The sequence below is a fragment of the Cardiocondyla obscurior genome, linkage group LG17 (assembly GCF_019399895.1).
Source record: "Cardiocondyla obscurior isolate alpha-2009 linkage group LG17, Cobs3.1, whole genome shotgun sequence".
Taxonomy (NCBI): Eukaryota; Metazoa; Arthropoda; class Insecta; order Hymenoptera; family Formicidae; genus Cardiocondyla; species Cardiocondyla obscurior.
This window is the reverse complement of record NC_091880.1, coordinates 4,393,952-4,415,137: the sequence shown is the minus strand read 5'-3', so window position 1 is coordinate 4,415,137 and position 21,186 is coordinate 4,393,952. Positions and strand designations below refer to the sequence as shown.

The window sequence follows — 21,186 nt, the reverse complement described above, 5'->3', positions numbered from 1 at the left end:
CCGCGGTCGCGATTAGATGGTGAAAAATAAATAAGGCAACCCGGGGGCGGATTTGTCCGCAATATTGACCGTAAAAGAGCATCGCTAAAAAGAAGGAACGGTAAGATAAACCGAAGTTACGAAGTGCATTCGCCGGGACAAAGGATAAAAGTTAGTCGCGAAGGGCCGCACATCTGTGGGATTCCGCTCGGCGGTATTTGCGAACCGAATACAAATACCGCGACTGCCGACGTTGATCCCGAACGCGGGGCGAGTTTCAAAGAGAAAAATCAAGATTTTTTTATTATTTTATTTTATTTTTTTTTACACAAATGTTTGCGAATGTGACAGAAAGTCGCGGTAGCCCGATGACTATCTGAGGTAAATTTGGCGAATTCGAAATCCACGGTGAAAAAGTGAGCCGCTATAAAAATCGGTCTAATTCCCGCGCGAATTGAATGCTATTTCTGATGAGTTTGCCTTTTGTGGTGCCTTTAAACTGACGGCAGGGCGCGGTTGAACGAAGCTGCGAGCCGTGTAACGTGTCGAGCGGTCGAGCGCGTAGACAAAGCGCATTGAAAGCAAAGGCAAATTTTCGTATGCCTCCGCGCTGTGACGTATGTTACTACTATATCGATGTCGGCGCAAGTCGACATCAAAATTGAATGCTGCGATATCGTGACGTTGAAAATTGTTAGTGCGTACAGCGCGTGCGAGTCGGATAGATTTATGCGCTTTTTTTTTTTTTTTTTTTTTTTCCGAAGCATCGAGGTATCACAAATTGCAAGTCTAAATACCCTTCTCTTTACATAAAATTCGTCAAGTTTTTTTTATATTTTTTAATATCTTTTTAATAATATTTCTTATAAAAATTTGCTAAGAAAGTTTAGTTATTAAAATATTTTACGTTAAAATGAATAAAGTTCTCGTAAATTAAGTTTTATAAATCAAAACTTCACTGTTTAGAGACCCTTTTCCTTTTTTAATTTCATAGTTTAAAAAATTATATTCAGCTACTTAATATCTATAAATTTTGTTCGCCGAGTTGTAAGATTTAGTCGATAAACTTTTTATTAGACTACCTGCGTAAGATAATAGCTCAAAGTAATATCGCACAATGCACGTAATGTCACGGGAATCTTTTTGATACAAAATAACAAGAAGTTTCCATATTCGCAATAAATTCCGATCGATCACGATTATTTAACTAGACAGAAAAAAAAATGTATTCGCCGGACACGGGTTCACTGGAACGGGCAATATTTTTGTCAGAGCAGCGTTTTGTCTCTAGCATCAATTAATGGTTTCAATATCCGCGTTAGTATTTCACGATTCTGTTCAGTGAAACAGCAACATTTTTTTCAATCATATGGTGCAAAGTGCATTGCGACTTGAAAGAGAAAATGGTAGAAGAAATGAAATACAAAAGTATCGGGGAGGGGAAAAAGGAAAGAGCTGTCTCGCATAAACTTTATCACTTGATATCGACTCGCCATTTTTCTCCGGAGAAAATTTGTATAGCTTGACGATTTTTATTTTTATACGGCAACGTAGAGACACGATATAAATATTCTAGCAATTTTAATGACTTCCGTCTTTCTTACTCAGAGTTATTAGTATCCAATTTAAATAGAACATTAAATTGACATTTTTAAACTGATAAAATTAATAATAAATATATATAACCATTTTTACGTGGATTTTTTTTTTCTTTTTTTTTTTCTTTTTTTACAAGTAGGTCAATATTGCCCGGCGAAACAAATTGCGCACGTATGCGTTTGAAAAAATAAATGAAAAGCGTCATCGACGAAAATTGCGTTTTTTGTACGCAGTCGATCGCATTCGCACGATCACGAGGTGTAATAGAAGAAAAACGTCAATCAGAGAAACGAAAGAGTAACCGGACCGACAGCCAACGCGATCGCACATATGATGGTAAAAAATCGTTGTCGTTTCTGGTACACGGTATACCGCGCGAATCGATAAAGCTATCCGATGAAACTACGTAAAACCCATTGTAGTCCGAAGAGTGGAAGATGATCGATGATTGAAAGGTGTCATGAAACAGAGCGGCGCCCGGCGAACGTAGCGCGGTGAAAAATATTTAGGGACTGACATTAAAAAGAATACGTTTTCGCGAAAGAATTTCCGCGCCTCGGTGTCGCTTGTAAATTCGGCACCCGTTGCACGTTAGATGGGAGTCGAAAGACATCAAGAGAGCGGCGCATGACAACGTCGTCCCGCTGGAGATAAGATTAATGTTTCGCGGACTGATGCAAAAGGCGACTTTTGTTATTTTTTTTACCGGCACGTTGGAACACATAATGGCGGCCGCGTGTAACAGGAATGATCAAGATAAATGTAATTCCTAAACTACACAATTGCTAGAAAAATTTGGATTAGGTTAATGGGTTTTTATTAAATTAAAAGGAAGGAAACTTTAGCCCTTTAATCCGCGACATGAAAAATGTTACGCGCGGAATTGTGTATGCCTCAGACGCCAGCGCTATTTTTCATTCCGCATTTCTTTATCGGATTTAGAAAATTGGTTTTAATAAATAAGTACTGCGGTCTCTGTGTCTACCGTCGGGCACCGTACTTCTAATACAAACGGGCGTAAGAAAGAATAGATGTGAGAACAATCAAGACGAGTTTTGTTATTACATTTTTTTTAATCCACGCATATCGGTGGTGTAAAATAATTTTCTGTAATAAATTTTCCACCGTCGCGTACGCGTTCGATAGATAAGTACTTGTAGCTTCGTAGATCGTCTTTCGATAGATGTACAGGTGACGGCGTTTGCGTTGCTCGCGAATGCTTGAATGAAACGAAAATTACATCCCGAGATAATTAAATCCGGGGTATCCGCCAACGAAGAGGAAAGGGGTAGACGATAATTTATAGTTAATGCGAGTGAAACGCGGTGGCTAGTAATCGAATATCGGATATCGGTAGGTGACCATTCGACACGTCGTACTCGGCTCGATCTCGAGGCTCGAGAAAAAGGCACCACCGGGTTAGGTATGCACGAAGGTAATCCAGAAAACAGGAGCGGCGCGGTAGAGGAGAGGCGGGGAAGGACTAAGGAATAACGAAATAAAAGATTCGATGGTACGTGAGTGTGCGCTATATGGCGCACGGACAGGCTTTATGTACCCTTCGTACCTCCGATCTCGCTGATTCTTTCAGCACTGTGACGTGTTTGGCATTTCCCCGTGACGGCTTTAAGCTTCGCACACGCGCCACATCCGTTCGTATCCTTTTCGCTCGACCCGTTTGTTGCTGCACTATTTTTTTGCGACATCCCTTTCCCCCCCTCCCCCCGAACACACATGTGCGCGCGTAACAGTAAAAAAAGGATAAGCCGTGAAGCGAAAAAGGAGCGCGGTGTCACTCCATCATCGATTCGACCGCAACGCTGCTAAACACGACGGTAGAATATTTTAGTACAATTCAAAGTTTATAAAGACAGAAACCCCTTTGCGTATTACAAATCGAGAGGTGACAGCGCGTGTACACGTACGTTTCGAAGTTCGAAAGAAAAATTTCCCGTCTAAGCTCGTTCAAAGCCGTTTTTCAAGAGCAAGCGAAATCGAACTTGGTACGTTATACGGTATCGAGAAACGAGCGGGAGCTCATTTTCTCTCATTGGATGAAGTAGCCAGCGGTTTAGCTCGGGGTATATATTTCAGAGATTCGAACGTTAATTTTTGCTCGGCGTAAGTAAATTGCGTCTGAATTATGGAAAACCTAGCCGTACGTTACCTAGTCGTACTTACTTAATCAGCCGGCACATCATTAACCCAAGTGGCTTAGAACTTGTTTTGATGTATGCAATGGTATTTAGTCATTAACGATGATTGAATAACTGATACGCTCCGCAATCATTTGTCGCTAATGCGCCGCGAAATTGCGACCATGAGAGAAACGAGCTCGCATGCCGGCGAATTAAATGGGGGCGGAGTAGCTGTTCTTGTCCATTGAATATACCTATTGAAACTTTCCCGGGCGAATCGCAAAACTTCTCTGTTATCGCTACACTCGAGACGGCTGCCGCACCGTCAGCCTGAATATCGTTGTACAAACGGCTAGCGACGTGTAAATTAGATACGATTCAGCAAAAGCTCGCTACGTCGTAACGTCATAATGGCATGTCGATTCACGTGTCTCTCTTTCTCTCTCTCCCTGCGTACGTGCAAAATGGAACGACGTATCTGTTTCGTCGTCGTATTGTATTTCTTCCAAGGTATAAAAGGACTACTTAAATTTCTCACCGTGCTTGCTAGAGAGCGAGAGTTACCGTTCAATATGAATTTCGAGTGTCAAATCTACTTGTATACATATTTCTTTTTTTTTTTTTTTTATTATTGGTATATATTTTTATCGAAGTTTATCAAATATTTAAAATGTCGAAACACTTTCAACGTCCGGTGGCGAAAATTCTCTCGGCGTGAAATATAATTAAGCGACTAAAATGAATAAACCACCGAAAGGTTCTTCCGCCTAAAAATCGAATGAGCAAACGCGTGGAAAATATCCGCGCGATAAAGCAATTAAAGCGAAAAACATAACATTGAATTTCCACGCGGGTGTCTAGCTTACCATCGTGTATTTACTCTATCAAGTTTCGTAGCACAACCGCGTGTTTAACTGCATTTTAGTCAACTTTGCTGCCCGAATACTTGGTCCACTTCACTTTAAACCCTTCACACGCTATCCGCTTGACTCGAGTGAGCAGTGAGTTGTGTCAACGCGCTAATCGAATCTTTAGCGGAGTTCTATTTCGAGTGGAATTAAGTGCCCCGTGTGCGCTGTAAAATCATTGTTTAAAGTACGTTTTAGCGAGATTAGCGTTCCATTCTTTTCCAGATATTTCGCAACGCTACGATTATGAATTCTCCAAAATACGTAAAGATTCGCCCGATTGATTAACTTGAAGTAATATAGAATAAAGCGTCTGAATAAAATTGCGTTATTAACTTAATTGGTCCAAATCTGGCTTATAACGTTACGTCAATTTTGACAAATTAATTATATTGTAAAGCCATAACGGTGGCCAATACTAATGCATATGATATTCGATTACAAGAAATTATTTCGCGCGACGACTTCGACGAATCGATGCTAGACAAAACTTTTCCCCCGCAAGACGAGCAACATTATTTTTCCATTGTATTTATATACGGTATTCTAAATTCTAATATCGAGTACAATTTCCGCTCGCACTAAGCGACTCGTGCCATATGCTGCTGACGTAATTCGATTTTATGGCAGCAATTAAAATTCCTACCAAGGCCCGATTCTGTTGGGAGTTGAGTTCACCCCCTCGAACGGCCATCCTTGAACACAATGCAATACAGGTATACGCCTGTTATATCCCTATTAACATTCACTCTGCGTCTGCTTAATCAAATTTCCAAGTGAACCGGGTACCGCTGCAACATGAGGTTTACCTCGAAACTGGTCATCCATAGTTATGCACAACGCACGCGGAATGCATCTTACTACGAATTATTCGGGAACGCGTTATTTCCGGGGGTTTCAATTGGTTTTATTATTACACGCGATACGTCACGTATAAGGAAATTTAAACATGTGAGAAATGGCCGGGAGAGACAGCGCGACGCTGCAGATTGCATATCTACCACGTTTCTAATTATTATGTACATAATTTCGTAATATACTGTGATATTATACGGCAAGAATCGTTTAACCGAACGCATATATTTCACCCACCTACGTTGGCGTAGACGATAAAAATTTGTTAGGAAGGAACGCTTTCGTTAAAAAGAACATACCGACCGAATAACATTTTTCTTTGAGATTTCCGTGCTTGAGATATATTTATTTTGTGATAAGCCGCGAAAATATTTCGACTACTTAAAATCTATTTCCACCTGAATTAGGAGTAGAATAATTTTGGATTTATAATTGCGCGTAATTAAATAACCGAATAACGACTTCATTAAAAGCCGAAGTAAGTACGGTGAAAGAATTTTTTTTCTCTCACTTACGTTTCATCTCTTTGAACTGCACAATTTTGTCTGCGGCAAGTATTTTTTTTTCCCCTCCCAGTTGCACTTACAAATAAAACAATGTTTCAGTTTCATCACTTTGAAACGAAAGCATGTACTTATGTGTGATTTCAAAATTATGGAATAATAGCGATTTGTATTATTTATTTAATGAGCACGGACGTGTTTCTAATTAATTTTCTAATTAATTACTTTCAGTAAAATATTTTGTTAAAACAATTTTTGTTGAAATAAAATATTTCGTTATAATACTCTCTTTTTTATTTTTTTTAGATCAGTCTTTATATCGTAAGAAAATGATAGAGCGCATTTTACAACTGAATTTATTTCACATGTCACGTCATAGCGATATTCGTTGCCTTAAAAGTCATAACTTTACATAGTACGCGATATCATAATTTAAAGCCACAATCAACGTTTGACTCTATCAGAATCGTAATTCCGATATCAAATTGGCGTTTCGCATTGCTTATCATCTTGATGGCCGACTTATAGCCATCAATCGTTTTGTAAGCCTATCAATTTGATTCTAATAGATCCCGTGAAACTCTCTCGGATTATTCCAAAGTCTCGTGCTTAATGAGTGGTCTTAACGTTCACCATTTACTAATATATATCACTGCATCGTAACTAGTCGTCACCAACTGGGTTGAAAGGAAAATATATTTGCATTCGTCATATCGATGTATCACGTCTCTGATATACAAATTATTGCATATTAATTAAATTATTAATTAAGCTTTTAATTGAATAATTTAAATTTAAAACAAAGGTGTCATAAATAATTTTCTATTCTAAATCAAATTAAATTAAATGGAATATATAGTAAAATTTAATTAAGCAAAAAGAAAAGAAAAATAATAAAATAATAAAGAATTGTAGAAGAGAAATAATTTAGTTGCGAGGTAGATATATATGATGAATCTAGGTGTATTAGATATAGATATTAAACATCTCTAGACTAGATATTATACATACGTGTACGTCATACGTATATCCCTAGATATATTCATATTCTAGATACGACGCCTCCGGATGTAATATGTCTCATACTAGATGTAACAATGCAATCTCTAAAAGAAGTATTAAAAACGTTTGCCGTCGCTTATAATGAATTAATGGAATTAAATTGGATTTATCATAACTTATTAGTGACGTTCCGTGTAATTTCAGTTATTATACACATCTTATCGTACTTGAACGAAATTGCTTGAATGCAACAGTGACATATACTAATATTTGTCATTTTAGCGTCATTCGCTATTGTGCCGAATTAGTTCCATTAATTTTGCGCCGACGCCGCAATCGTGGCGGCTACCAGCGCAATTGTGTCCTATCGTCAGCCGCTGTGCCGCCGCTATTTCATCACGTAATGGTCATCGCAAATACGTACTTCGGTTATTTCATGACGTATTCATAAGAAAAGAAGAGAGAGAGAGAAAAAAAAAAAAAGCGTTCGAAAATTGCGCTCCTAAACTTCACCGAATGCAATTTATCGAGCTCGCTGTCGCAGCAAACCCTTTGAGATAAATCTCTCATTGACGTTCACGACAGGTCCTCAAACCTCATCTTCCCTTCGATTACGCCCTAGGACGACGATTTCGATCGGCGACAAAGTCGCTTATTTTATCTCGATAAAGTTTTTAATCTCGATAGACGAGTTTCAGCTTCTCGCGTGGCGATATTCGTGAAAGAGTAGAAGGTGAGATAGAACAAGCTGGACTGAGAAAGGGGAAGTAGTAGAACGAGGGAGAGCGAAAAGTTTAGCCATGTGCACTAAGAACTCCGCGCTATTAAGGATGCCCCCTCTTAGATTTCGTCGTCAAACGATACGACCTTTATGCGAGTCTTTGAAAGCGTCGTTACGTCCTTACTTACGACAAACTCATTCGCGTACAACTATCTGCGTAATATCGCTGGTCATTACGTTAATTCACATTAAATCGGCACTCGTTCGCCAAAGGGAAACTCTTTTGCGAAAGCTCACTGCCTGGAATTCGCGATTTCTCTCTCGTATCGCGCGGCACAGAAAATTACACTGGGTCGTTATAATGAAGCAATTAATTTACCTCAAACTTTTAATATCGATAGACGGACTTCCTTTTTTTTTTTTTTTTTTTTTTTTTGTCGCGCGATTATACATACACGCGGAGAAAAAAATAAAATGTATGGGCTGCGCTAGACGAAAAATTGATAAGAGATTGTAATTTTCGGTTTTATATTTTCGTTCCGTTGAAGCGATTAAACGATAACAAAGGTTAACATTCTCGACGTTTATCAGATCGACACGCGGTGATTTCGCTGTAAAAATTATTCGCAAACGCCGCCGGCTCGTCGCTTCTCCTCCTAACATTCAAGATTTTTCCTGACCACGTTAACGAACCAATTTATCAAGCAATTTGTCTTATCTCGATGAAGTTTTAATCCGGATGGCTGTGATAGGAGCTAACCGCTGATGAAAGAGTAACGGCAAAAGAAAAGTCTATCGTCCCGCAATAACGAATCGGTATGCAATGTCGACGTTTAATTAATTCTTTCTATTAATTAAAATTTATAGATTCATTGTCTTTATACGATTCAGTGCTTCCTATCTCTGATTTTATCATAAAAATAAATGACATCGTAAACGGAACCGACAAATTTTCTTTTTTTTTTTTTTTTTTTTTTTTAATTCTTAACCGCGATTTTATTTGATCGGCATTTTAATAATAGAAAAAGTGGAGCGGAAGGAAAAATTGGGGGGGCAAAGAAAGAGAGAGAGAGAGAGATAAAATCACGAAGGCGGGAGAGTTGCTCATGTCTTCTTCCTCGCATTCCTAATAAATTTCTTGCGGTATGTGATGCAAGTTGTCTCCCCTTTGCCAAGTCGATTTGATTACTTACACCAAACTCGAGCACTCCGCGTGCACATCTCCTCCATATTTTTCAACATCTATAACATCTCACTCGCGAAGCACCCATACCGAAACGTAAAATAAAAGCACATTGCGGAGAACGGTGCACGCGCACTTTCGATCGGCGCAACAGTACGGGAAGACGTTTTTCAAAGTTTTGACGCAGGATGTTGTCGCGACACCTTGACACGTTTCCCTCTTCGTGGATCCTCGTGGATCCTCGTAGATCCTTCGCACGACTCCTGGCTCGCCCTCCGCTCGCGAGCCTCTCGTTTTTTTCCTGCGTCTTCCGCCGCGTCGCCGTACCCGCGCAAACTTCCTCCGGTTTTTCCGCGACGCTCGTACTCCCGACCGACCGCGACAGCCATCAGTCGGCTGCGTCGAGACGCGTCTCATAAACGAGGACGGCCGGCATTTGAGCGCGCCCGCCGCCGCGGTTGTGTTCGGCCGATTCGTGGATCCTCGAGTTGCCTCGAGGGTGGCAAGCTCGCGGGGGTGGCGGGTCAGGGAAACGGGGTTGCGTGCGGCGCAAAGAGCAGGACACCGGCAAGGGGGTTGAAAAGTCTGTGCTGCCGTCGCACGGACAGCGAACAAACTAACCGGAGCGCGAACCGAACGGGCGTCGAGGACGATGAAGCTGGGGCGCCAACCCCCAGTCGCGTCGCCGACGCCGACGCTAACGCTGGGTGGGGGGATACTTGTCTGTCCCGGCTACTCCACCTCTACTCGCTCCCACTCCTGTGCTACTTCGCGGATAAATAAATAGGGGATGCGTGACGTGCGAAGCAACGTCGTTTATTGTCGTAGGGAAAGGGTGTAATGGTCCCTGGATACTCTTCAGAGGGATGTCTTAAAAAATCTCACAAATGACACATGACCACGTGAATTTAACTTTTTGTCTTTTGATTGCTATATTGAACAGTCTCGGGAAAATGCTATTTTTTTTTTCTGTCCGCCATCGATATTGTAACGACATGTAACGATAATGAAAGATTCTGGTTGCGCATTAAATTAAATTTTATCTTCCATGACCTGACCAAGAAATAGAAAATTCGTATTAGATTCAATTGTTCGAACCGTGACGAATAAAGCGCTAGAACTTTATTTGAGAATATATATATATAACGATCTAAGGATAGAAATCTTAGAATTGCCTGTCTCTAGGAACCGATCGGTTCCGTCGGGTCAGGTAAGTTAGCGTAACAACACCTCGTTGCAACTTGAAGGGTGACTAGTGGAGCTTTACTTGGCGTGTCTGAAGTTGAGATAATGGGGCAAGCGCCTTGCTTCATTTGCACAGTGACATCCATAAACGTCGTCCCGATGCATTGTCGAAACTCCGTAGAGTTCTAAAGCGCAATTATTATATCGGCTCGTAATTTTCTCGTAAACGAAAGCCGAGAAGGTTCGCTTTTCCAAAAGGGCATTAACAGGCTAGTTATTTTTTTCTCCGGAAAGAAGAGGCTTTTAAAGACGTTGCTGAAAAAAAAATTGCGTCGGGAGCGATTACGTAGAATTGCTCGATGCGACGAGCAGCGCGTCGCAGAAGAAAACCGGAAGCGGGTCAAGCGTGATATTTTACGCCGGTATCGGCTCGCGGTTCCGCGTGTCGGCTTTGCTAAGTTTTTCATAAATAAATATGAGATGATTATCTCACTTATGCAACGCGTACGGAAGCTACCATCTCAGTACGCTCTAAAAGGTCGGTGACAGGGGATTTTCATATTCTGTCATCGCGTAAAGATAAGAGGATTTAGCGGATGGCTGTTGTCCTTATTTTCCTGAAAATAAAAACGTTGACTGTGCCTTTTAATTCTCACCGACGACGAGGATAGAGTATTTCGTCTTTGAAGGAAAAGTACCTTTTTGCGGAAACAAAAAAAAAAACTCAAGTTTTTTTTTTTTCCCTCCCTCTCTCTCTCTTTTTTTCTTTCGCGCGTCTAATATTCATACATATACTTTTTAACGCGAGTCGCTTTCGGCGAGGGAACGGTTAGTGAAAACTCTCCGTTAATTGGATTCTATGAATTTTAGTGGTATTGGGAAGCGCGGAAATTCCGCCTCCAAATACATTCCGAGGGTTGCGTCGATGTTTATGCGGACGCGAGAATTCACGCGTGTTACGACAGGTACTACAGGATAGACAGCAGTCAACAGCACTCCCTGTCCCGGAAACATAAACTTTAAAAAAAAATACGCCTGGTTGTTAGGATGACGAGTTTTTCATATAAATATGATGAACGTGCTCAATGCGTACGAGCTATGATTCGATCAGAAATATACGATTTCAATTTCAACGCGATAGATTTGACGACTTACACACGGTACAAATCTCGGTCAGATTCTTTTCGGGGCTTAATGAAGCATCTGAAGTTTCCGGGCTTACTTGTGACGCTCTCAACAGGCGCTCGTGGTTGTCGCTAACAAAAAAACTGCACATTCGAATATTTTATTAAAAGGATTTGTGTAAGCGAGCTAGCGAGCACGAATTCGATCGTGTATCTTTCCAGATATTTAATTTGAATCGAAGCAAACATTCCAATTGTTGCAACATTTAATTGCAATTGATGACAATATGTCCCATTTCGCGTCAAGTGTACAACGCGACACATTTTTATTCTAGACATAACCATAAGTTTCGCGGTGGCACATTTTGTTTGAACACGTAATACTCGCTTAGCTTTGCATCTTTGATAAATTGATTTTAATGGTTCGACGAGCCGAGAAATTCCACCGCGGGAATGCATTTTTGATCTCTGTATTTTCTAGCCATTTCTCAATTATTAAATAAAGATTTGAATAAAGATTTCCGAAGTTGAATTAATACAAAGATCTCGCTATTCAATACCATTTCATAGTTAAAAGCACGGTGCACAAAAAGCTTTTAATATTCGCTGCTGATAACTCGAAAGCCAATTATTTTCGCTTGATATTTTCAATTAAAGAGGAAAGGTAATCTGTTACTTAGCACTTGTAACCGAGATAAAAATCATTAATTCCACTTGACGTTTCACAGAAAATATCGTATTCTTATCTGCTAAGAGTTCCCACGTAAATATTCGCGGAGGCACGTTTAACAATTACATTGATATTCGCACGAAAGCAAGAGCTCGTTAAATTGGGAAGGCGAACAGCAATTACGTTATAGCTGCCGCGAGCGCTTCTAACGCACAAATGATCTCCCGTTTAACGAAGCGTATTCCTCAGTTCCCTTTGTCGTCGTATTCAACAAATTCATCGCCGCATCGCGGGCGTTAATTTTTCCTTGCGGAATAATTTTTTTTTTTTTATCGTGAAGGAAGATTCTTATCGTCGAATTAATCGAGGTAATTCGCCAAGAACGGGAGAATGTAATTTGAACGTGTGATTACCCAGCGAGGATCGATGTTTATTGGTGCCACAAAGCCAGGATTGTAACCCCGATGGATTCGCGAACGGTGTGAAGGTTACATCGGAGGCTCATCGTTGCTCGTTAGACACTCGGTCGTGCGTGACGATCACTTCCGTCACGCATGAGCACGTTCTCCGTTCAAACGTTACTCGCTCCCGTCCGTTCGGGTAATTCGTTTTCCCGCATCCGAGATTTTCTAAAACCCCCGCACAATCCGCGATTTCGTTCCGCGTACGGGGAAAAAAAATTGCCATCACTTTCCGTAACGTGTCGCGCGCGCGTTTGTTCGTTTCGGATTTAATGAGAGTTCAGGGCGCACGACTACGCCCGGCCCGCTGAAATTAATGTTATTGTTTGATAAAACACGCGACTACGTTTCCACAGCGTTCGGCGCGTTAAAACTTCTTTTTCATCGCGGATTTATTAAACGGCAATTTTAGCGACTCGCGCATACTCGCTCGCGCGATTTTCCGTCCAAGTTCACGTGTCTTTGAGGAAAAATTTGCACTTCACGCGTATACAATTTTAACAAGCAGTCGGCAGAATCGAAAGTTTTCCCGAGAGAGACGGAAATAATAAATGCTAGAACGCAAACAAGATGATAAACAGAAATCTGCGATAAAAGGGCCGAAACTTTTTCATCACGGGATCGCATTAACAGTTCGTAAACAGATTGAGAGGGAGTAAATCTTTATAATCTTTAAAAGCGGATAGATTCTCGAGGAAACGGTGCTTGGTAATAGCATATCGTGTTTCCGCTACCATTCGCTTATTGCTTCTCCGCGAATAACGAAATCTCTACCGCTCAGCTGTATCAAAGATAAAGCTATGCGCGAGGCACTCGATAACGCGGTGTAAGTAGAAATTGAAATTTCCTACTGGGCTGAATGCTTGGTAACTCAATATCCTAAGAGTTTGCTGACCTCGTTATACGTCCGTTCGTGCGTGACCGATTACTTCCGTTACGCATCAACACATTTTTCGTTGCAAGCACGGTATAAAATATAAAAAGCAACGCGTTTCTCCGAATATAAAAATAATCCTCGACTTGGCCAGAAGTCGACTGACGATAACTACATTTTTATTTTACTTAAAAAATATTGTCTCCATCAATATACAATATACATTGTATACCGTGCGCTTTTTTTTTTTTTTTTTTTTATTCTCAATTAATGCATTATCCGTTCAAGTATATTTTTGACTCAAGGATGTCGTATACAAGCATCGAAACAGTCGAATTAAAAAAAAAAATAAAAATGAAAGTAAATGCATATTAGATAAGCGTTTAGCATTTTCTGTACAAGAAAAAGTTAAGAAAAAATATGTAATGTATTCAAGACGAGGTATGAACATGCTACATCACGCGAACGTTTCAAGGAGTACCATGTTCATCTCGTCAAGCAGTATCTCGAATCAGGTTTTTCGCTGGTCGGAAGTATACCGCAATGCGACGTACGGAAGGCTTATCGTCCTCGTTACACGCTCGCTCGTGCGTAACGATTACTTCCATCAGGTGCACATCCTTGAATCAAAAGCCACTCTGCTCGAGCTATTCGTTTCGACGGATCAAAGAATGCGACGTCCCCCGCTTTAGCAGCACCGGTTGCAATATTCGTGAACGCGAGCGCATTCCTTGATTCTGGAACGTCGACACAATTAATTGCGAATGGTTGGCACAGGTGTCAAGAATTTCGCGTTTTGTCGGACGCAGTCGATAATTTGTACTGCAGCGGGGGGAAAAAAAAAAGAAATACCGCCACGGCGGCATTTTCTCAATCGTATTTTATTCGCCGGAGGTTTTTAATTTCGCTCGAACAATTTGCCAACTCGAAACGAACGTCCCGATCGACGATTTTTCAGGAAAAGTAAAATGTTTAGACGAGATTAAATGCAATTGTAATTTTCTAATTAAAAAAAAGAAAAAAAAAATGAAGAGGAACAACAAATGCGAAAGACACAATTTTAATTTAACGCATCGTAACGAGTATAATTAATCGTATTTACGGCAAATCGTGCGCACGGTGTTCTCTCGTATTTTCCTTAATAAATGAAACATCGGTGTGCGTGCGCGCTTTTAAAGGGTTGGTCCTCGATGCTATTGCGGCGGTGCACGAAATGACAAACCGTGCGCACGTCCATCGGTCGTTCTCCAACGAGAACGATGAGAGCGGAGGGCGGGGGATGCCTTCGGGTTGCCGCGAATCGATGTCCGACCCCGCGAATGCAAATGCGAAATAGTGGTTGACCCATTTTTTCCGCGCTTATCGCGCCGCACTGTCTCCGCTCGCCTTTTCTCTCGCCTTCACATGCCCCGCCATCAATCTCGGCGTTTCGTTCATCTTTTCCTCTCCTTCTCTGACCACTGTTAAGCTGAATATCGCGGCGAGTCTGTGCCAGTTTGACAGATAAACTAATTTCGTCCAAGTTAAAAAGCTGGTTAGCACACTTTTCCTACAACCGTTCTTTGCTCCCTTTTATGAAAATTTGTGCCAGCGATTCAACTTTAAATATCTCATTCTCCCCTTCTTTTTTTTTTTTTTTTTTTTATATGTGTCTGTCGTCACGCGAACATGTCGCCATTTGACGCGATTTCGTATTCCGTTTCCCGTCTGTATCAGAAAATACGGCATTGACGTTTTTACTGTTCGTTAAGATCAATTAAATTTAAATTGATGCCTGAAATCATTATTAATATTTTTTTCGTGCTCTGATAACGAAATATCGGAAAAATTAATACTCTTTTAATAGATTAGACGTTTATCCGAGCTAACAATGAAGATACGCGTAAGAAATTTAATGTTGCTATTCTCGACTATGTTAGAACCACTTCTTAATATAATTAAATCATGGAATTTAAACTTTACATTTATCCAGTACTTTTTCATAGTCTTAATTATTTAAAATTAATTTGAAATAAGCATATCATTTAATCGTCTTTATACAAATCTATTTGCGTAACAATTATTACATCAAGCAGGTCTTATTCTATTGATAATCGATATGCTTAACATTTTAAATCAATACTCAGCTTAGAACGAAACCGTAGTTATATTAAACTCACTAAATTATAGCGAAACTATTGACAAAGATATTCGGTAACTCGTGTACAATTAAAAAAAAAAAAAATAGGTACGCTCGTATTTAGCAGAAGCAGCTTTTGCACCAAGGTCCGTGTATTTTCTTAATACGTCACAAAATTAGAAACGATGTGCTGGCAACCTACATTTCCAAACACGGCGGTCCTTATGGCTTGGGTGAACAGTGTTTACGGCGCGCAGTTATGCATAATTCGATAGTGTCTCGGATCTCCGGGATGCCGCAGCGACGGATCGAGCGTATGATTTTCGGATCGCTTGTGCTTCGGGTCACCGGAGAACTTGTCCCGGCAAGTCGGTTAATCCGAAATTCTCAGATAACAAGAAGGACGTTGCATCACGTCGTCGATGCCCCTAGGGGAGCCGGCGCAAAAAGCAAGTTGCGATTTAGCGGTTACTCGGGCTTCGCGTAAAGGAAAACGTATTACTTGACATTTCTAAGGACTGACGGGTGGGCACACGGGCAAGAACGAACGAGATTTGCCGTCTGCGAAGGGCTTTTGGGAGCTGACCATCTTTATAGTTCAGGGTGTCTTTGATCAACGGCCGGCGTCATTTACGTCAGATCGATCGGACAGAGCGTTTGCGCTTGAAATGTTAAAACGAGAGTAGGAGATAACGTGGCGACAAAAATTGATGCCCCATAATATAATAATAAACTAATAAATAAATTAACTGGCGCAATAATTCTCATTTTGCATATTTATAATTGTGTGAAACAGTACTTCGGGCATCAAATAAATGGTTTTTTTTCTTTTCTTTTTTTTTTTTTAAACCAGTAATATGAATCTTGCCCGTACATATTTAAATATATATAATGTTTTCTTGATTAATACCACAAATGTGATTAAAAAATTAATTAGAAAATTATTAATAATTTTCTCAACTTTAAATAAATTCAAATATCATTTTAAGATCTTTACTATAGAAAGATTTATTTTGATTTTCGAGACTCTACTGAAAATTGTTTTGTTATCTTAAGTCAGAAACAATGCTATTGTTAACAGATAAGGGTAATTATTCATAATAATTACATTGCATTATATAATGAAAGATATATTTTAAGACCCAAAGTACGGTTAAAAATTTTTTTTTCTTTCTTTTTTTTTTATTCTCATGATTCTTTCTTGTTGACCCCGCGAGCTCTTTCTGTTGTAACGATCCTATTACGACATAAAACATCCGCGTACGCGCGCGTGCCCTGATATTTTTCTTTATTTATTTTCCGAGACATAATTAAAATGGCGAGTCACGGGAAATTTTTGAAACAAACAGCAGCGACAATTAATCTGCAGTTTAATCCGTGGTCTTATTCAGATGATACAAAGCATGCGGGACGGTAAATGGTAGACGTAGGTCTTCCTACTAGGTTCGCCATTATTCGCCGTCTCGCGCGCGCTCACGGAAATCTGGATCTAAAGCTTTCGCGAATGAATATGAATAACAAATGGCGCGGATTATACACACCGTGAAACCTGCGCCATTAATACGCAATATAGATAGTAGATCGTAGGCCGCAATTAGTTTCTCGCGATACGTGCGATTGTAACGTGCTCGTGGGCAAATACTGGCGAGTACGTATATCACATTGATAACGTAGAATATGCTTCACGTGGAACGTTCGCGCTTCATCGAACGTCTGACTTGATCATCGATAACAGCGTCTGCTTTTGCAGGTTTTGCTAGTTCCGTATCGGGACAATTTAATCCGAATCTCGCCGAGAAGAATTCCTCTGAATTGACTTTCGGTTACTGCGGGAAATCCGAACGGGCATTTTTTGCACTCGCGCTTTTTTATTAGATTGAAAAGTGAAAATACATAATGTCTGAAGAAAAAAAAAAAAAAGAGAGAGACAGATATTTACATGCGAAAAATAGTAGGATCCTTTCACGTTATCTCTTGTTTTGTCGTCTCTCCTTTTTCTCTTCCTTGTTATACGTTGACTCGCGAGTCACGCGAAATTTGAACGAGAAAGGATAAACTAGTAGAAGCACGGTACAAATCCGTAGGATCTCTTACTGAACGTTTGTCTTCGGATGCACGTTGCGTGGATACACGACGCGGACGCGGGCGAGTTTTCAGGTGTTGTTCACGTAGCGCCGTTACAAAATGCGAGCCGGGACAAGAGCCGGTTGTCCGACTTGCCGTGACCACCCTCCGAGGACACTTTAGTGCACGACACTTGTTCGCTTCGCGTAGCAGGGTATTTTTCCCCGTCCGTTTCCCTATTCATCTCTCGACATATTCGGGGCTCGGCCGTCCGTTCCGGATCCGCGATTATGGGCGCAATGTAAGCGCCCGCAAAGCTTAAAAAACGGGCAGCGACACGTTACCGCCGAGGTAATCGAAATTGAATGCGAATGACCGGCCATTCGCGTTCGATTGGCCCGAAAATAACGAAGACAAATCCGATCGTCTTTATCTGCGACTGCAAAGTGCCGCCGTACTTCAGGGCAGGTGCGCCGCGGACGTTGCCCGTGCAAAATGCGATTCGATGCTAATGTGACCATTTCGTACGTGGTGCTTACGTGCCGGAATTCCTAAATCCGCTTGTCCTGCGGTCGTGTCGGCGGAACGTTTGTCAGAGACGCGCGCGTTAAGATGCGAAATTCACGATTGCTCCGAGCAACCGTCATGTAACAACTATGCTGTCGGTGAAACTTGCGACAGGGCTTGCAGATGTCAAAACTTTAATGATACGCTGTATGATCGCGCACGCTTGCATGATTGATGTGGAATGATTTATAGAGCTCTTTAAATTTTCGAAGAAATAATCAAGAGTCTAATAATTTGCGGCATGCTTTTTATTACGGTAACTTAATAAAATAATTTTAAATCTGAAAAGAACCGGGTCCTTTGCGTAACGACCAATATATGTTATACACGTATGTATACGTGTATCGTCGCTTTCAAATATCTTTAAAAATTATTATAAAAATTTTTAGTAGTGATTTATTTATTATTTTTACGTCGATATACTTAGAAATATTTATTACGTATTACTGAAATTCTTTCACCAACATTGAAATTAAATATCACGATCTAACCACGAGCGTGTTTGTGCCCACACCGGCTGACCAAATGTCGGACTTTCTACTTAAAAAACAGAAGATAGAACGGAGAAAAATCTTCTGTCGGAAAATAATATTTGACGTATTTTAATTACGATAAAACGTAGATTCTATCGAACGTACGTAATGTACTATCTAATTAATGCAATTTTTATGGCGTAATAGTGACGAATTTTAATTTGAATGAGTTAGACCATTATGAGATTAAACGCAAACCAAGCATTTAATTTATTGAAAGCCGATCTGATATCAGCTGATTCTCCTTAGAGGTTTACTAAGATTCTCGACGCGCAAAGTTATCGGTTACCGTTCGGTGCACACGATATCGGGCTCCGATACCCTCATGCACCGTTCTTGTTTTGATAATGCTGTCCAGCATCGGAATGCGTTAAACGTCCAGAGCTTTGATGCACTATTAGGAAAAAGGATCCTTCCCACAAAGGCACCGCGATCGGTTCGAATCATGCCTTTGAAATTAATTCCGAGTCAAAACGGATTTCGTTGCGGAAAATATCTCGAAAATACTAAAGTAACGTCGTATGCTACGTCTACAAATCAATACAATATTTTAAGCTGCACGCTTTACTTTGGAACTTATTTAATATTTCAATTCTAAATTTTATGTTTTTAAATATAGTACATTTCGTTTTACTCGACGTTAATATGACATTGTTATTTTAATTAACGTGACAGTAATTGAACGGATAACGTAAAAAGGTAAATGAATAAAGAACTTAAATTATTTATTTTTTTTTTTTTTCTTTTTGGAGATAAAGATGTTACGTTTATAAAGATTTTTTGCTTTCTTTTAGTTTACTTGGCATTTGCGTATGCATCTTCAACAATTGTATTTTTGTTGAAATCGAATAGAAATCGTTTTTCGATATTATAGCGCGATAGATGTAATAAATACGTAAAACAAATATATGATTCTCCACGAATTATTTCGTATCACTGTGCAAAAAAAAATTGCCGATAAAATATATTCATATAATCTGCAATAAGATACAAGCGATTGAAATACGCGACAGCTTCGGATAAACTAAAAATAAAATCTAAGGAGGAAAATTATGGGTACATTCGATTTGCATTCATAGGCGCGCAACACATTTCGCGATGATTGTAAATTCTCCCAACCTGCATTTCATACATCATCGACCTACCTGTGATATTGTTCCGAAATTATAACGATTTTACCATAATTATAAACGGAACGCCCTTCATTAACGCAAATTGGTGCTAATTTTGCCGTTCGATATCCAGCGGTCTATAGAATTGCTAATTAAAATTTCGATTATTTATTCTTGTTGGTTTAAAATAAATATTGGCAGGATAATCCTTTTTCTTTTTAACGGTTATTTAAAAAAAATGTATAAGACAATTTTGATGCAACTAAAGATTACGGAGCGCGCGCTTCTTACGCGTCATTAAATTCGGACATTAATTAATTAATTTCTTTGGAATAATTACAATTGAGCGATCCACGGCCGACGGCTTTCGACATCCTTCCTTCGCGGTAGTAATCCAAATTATCCTGATGTGTTGCAGTTGCACTTCCCATCACTTGAAACTATATTACACTGCTCTGCTTTTTTTTATAATCACTTTCACTGATCATCAACACTGTCACTCGAGAAACGGACGACCGAAGGAATGACGGATTATCGCGGCGCATTTTTTACGAGTTAAATTAAGAAACGCGACGAACGATCATACGTTGTATTAATTTGCACTCCCGATGTCCGTAGCGTTGATTACGTAAAAGTGAGGTTACTTTTGATTCTTAGATCGATCCTCGTCGGCAGAATAAACGATGCCGACGATTTACGTTAAGCAGCGAACGAGACGGGCCGCGATACGAAATATTCCCCGCGCGCTTTATCTTCCTCGCGTTTCTCGAAAATCACTTGTCCGTAAACGGGATGAGGATTTTAACCGCGACGAAGAGAGACGGGGGCGAGGTGCACATCTTACCGTGGCAACAACAATCGCCGGAATTTACCGAAAAAAATTTTAATGGAAGCCGGTCGGTCGAAAATGCCCGAAGCGGCGTACTTCACGTCGGACGCTCTCTGCGTTGCGTTCGCGACGTAACTTTGTCGTTCCGTAATTTTTTCGAGGCACGAAACGAAACACGAAACAATTAGAAAAATGATACAGGAGTGCAAAAAATGATCGCTCGTTCCCGGATTGACAATATCGACACATATTTGTAGGCGAGATCGTTCTATCCGCGGTCGAAAATTACGCGAAATTGCGGAGCGATTAGCAATACGTCTTCGCGTCCGAGACTCCGCAACTAGACTGAAGACTTTTAGAGATTTCGGACCTTGGAAGAAAAGAGAGAACCGAGGAGAAAGTGAGTGTCGATCGTCGATTGACCAGCTGTCCTTCTCGCGCGGAGTTCTCGGAAGCGCCGAGCTCGACGTCCAGCTATGTTTACATTTTTTTTATGAGAGCTCGCTTAGCTCGACGTCCAGTTCTGTTTACGTTTTTTTTTTTAGGAGAGCTCGCCGAGCTCGAAGCGTCTCACTCCAAAACACAAGATCGTCCCGTTCGACACTCGAGAATATTTTTTCGCATTTCCGAGACCCAATCGTTATTTTCGAGCTGCCAGATCGTCGTCTTTATAATACTCCGATTCGAGCAAGTCTAAAAAATAATCTAATAATAAATCTAATAAAATAATTTAATAATTCCAATATTTTTCTCTTTCGTA

General features: G+C 40.3%; 1 protein-coding gene across 6 annotated transcripts in view; it reads right to left on the bottom strand.

The window, feature by feature from the left end:
• Mp (collagen XV/XVIII-type protein multiplexin) overlaps positions 1-21,186 on the bottom strand; it is a 193,641-nt gene that overhangs the window by 87,880 nt on the left and 84,575 nt on the right. The window contains exon 1 of one of the 6 annotated variants that reach the window (XM_070668215.1): positions 8,899-9,334. The exons of the other annotated variants lie outside the window; for them this stretch is intronic. The gene's annotated coding sequence lies outside the window, so the exon portion shown is untranslated. Of the gene's footprint in view, positions 1-8,898; positions 9,335-21,186 lie in introns of those variants that run through there. 6 annotated transcript variants of the gene reach the window in all.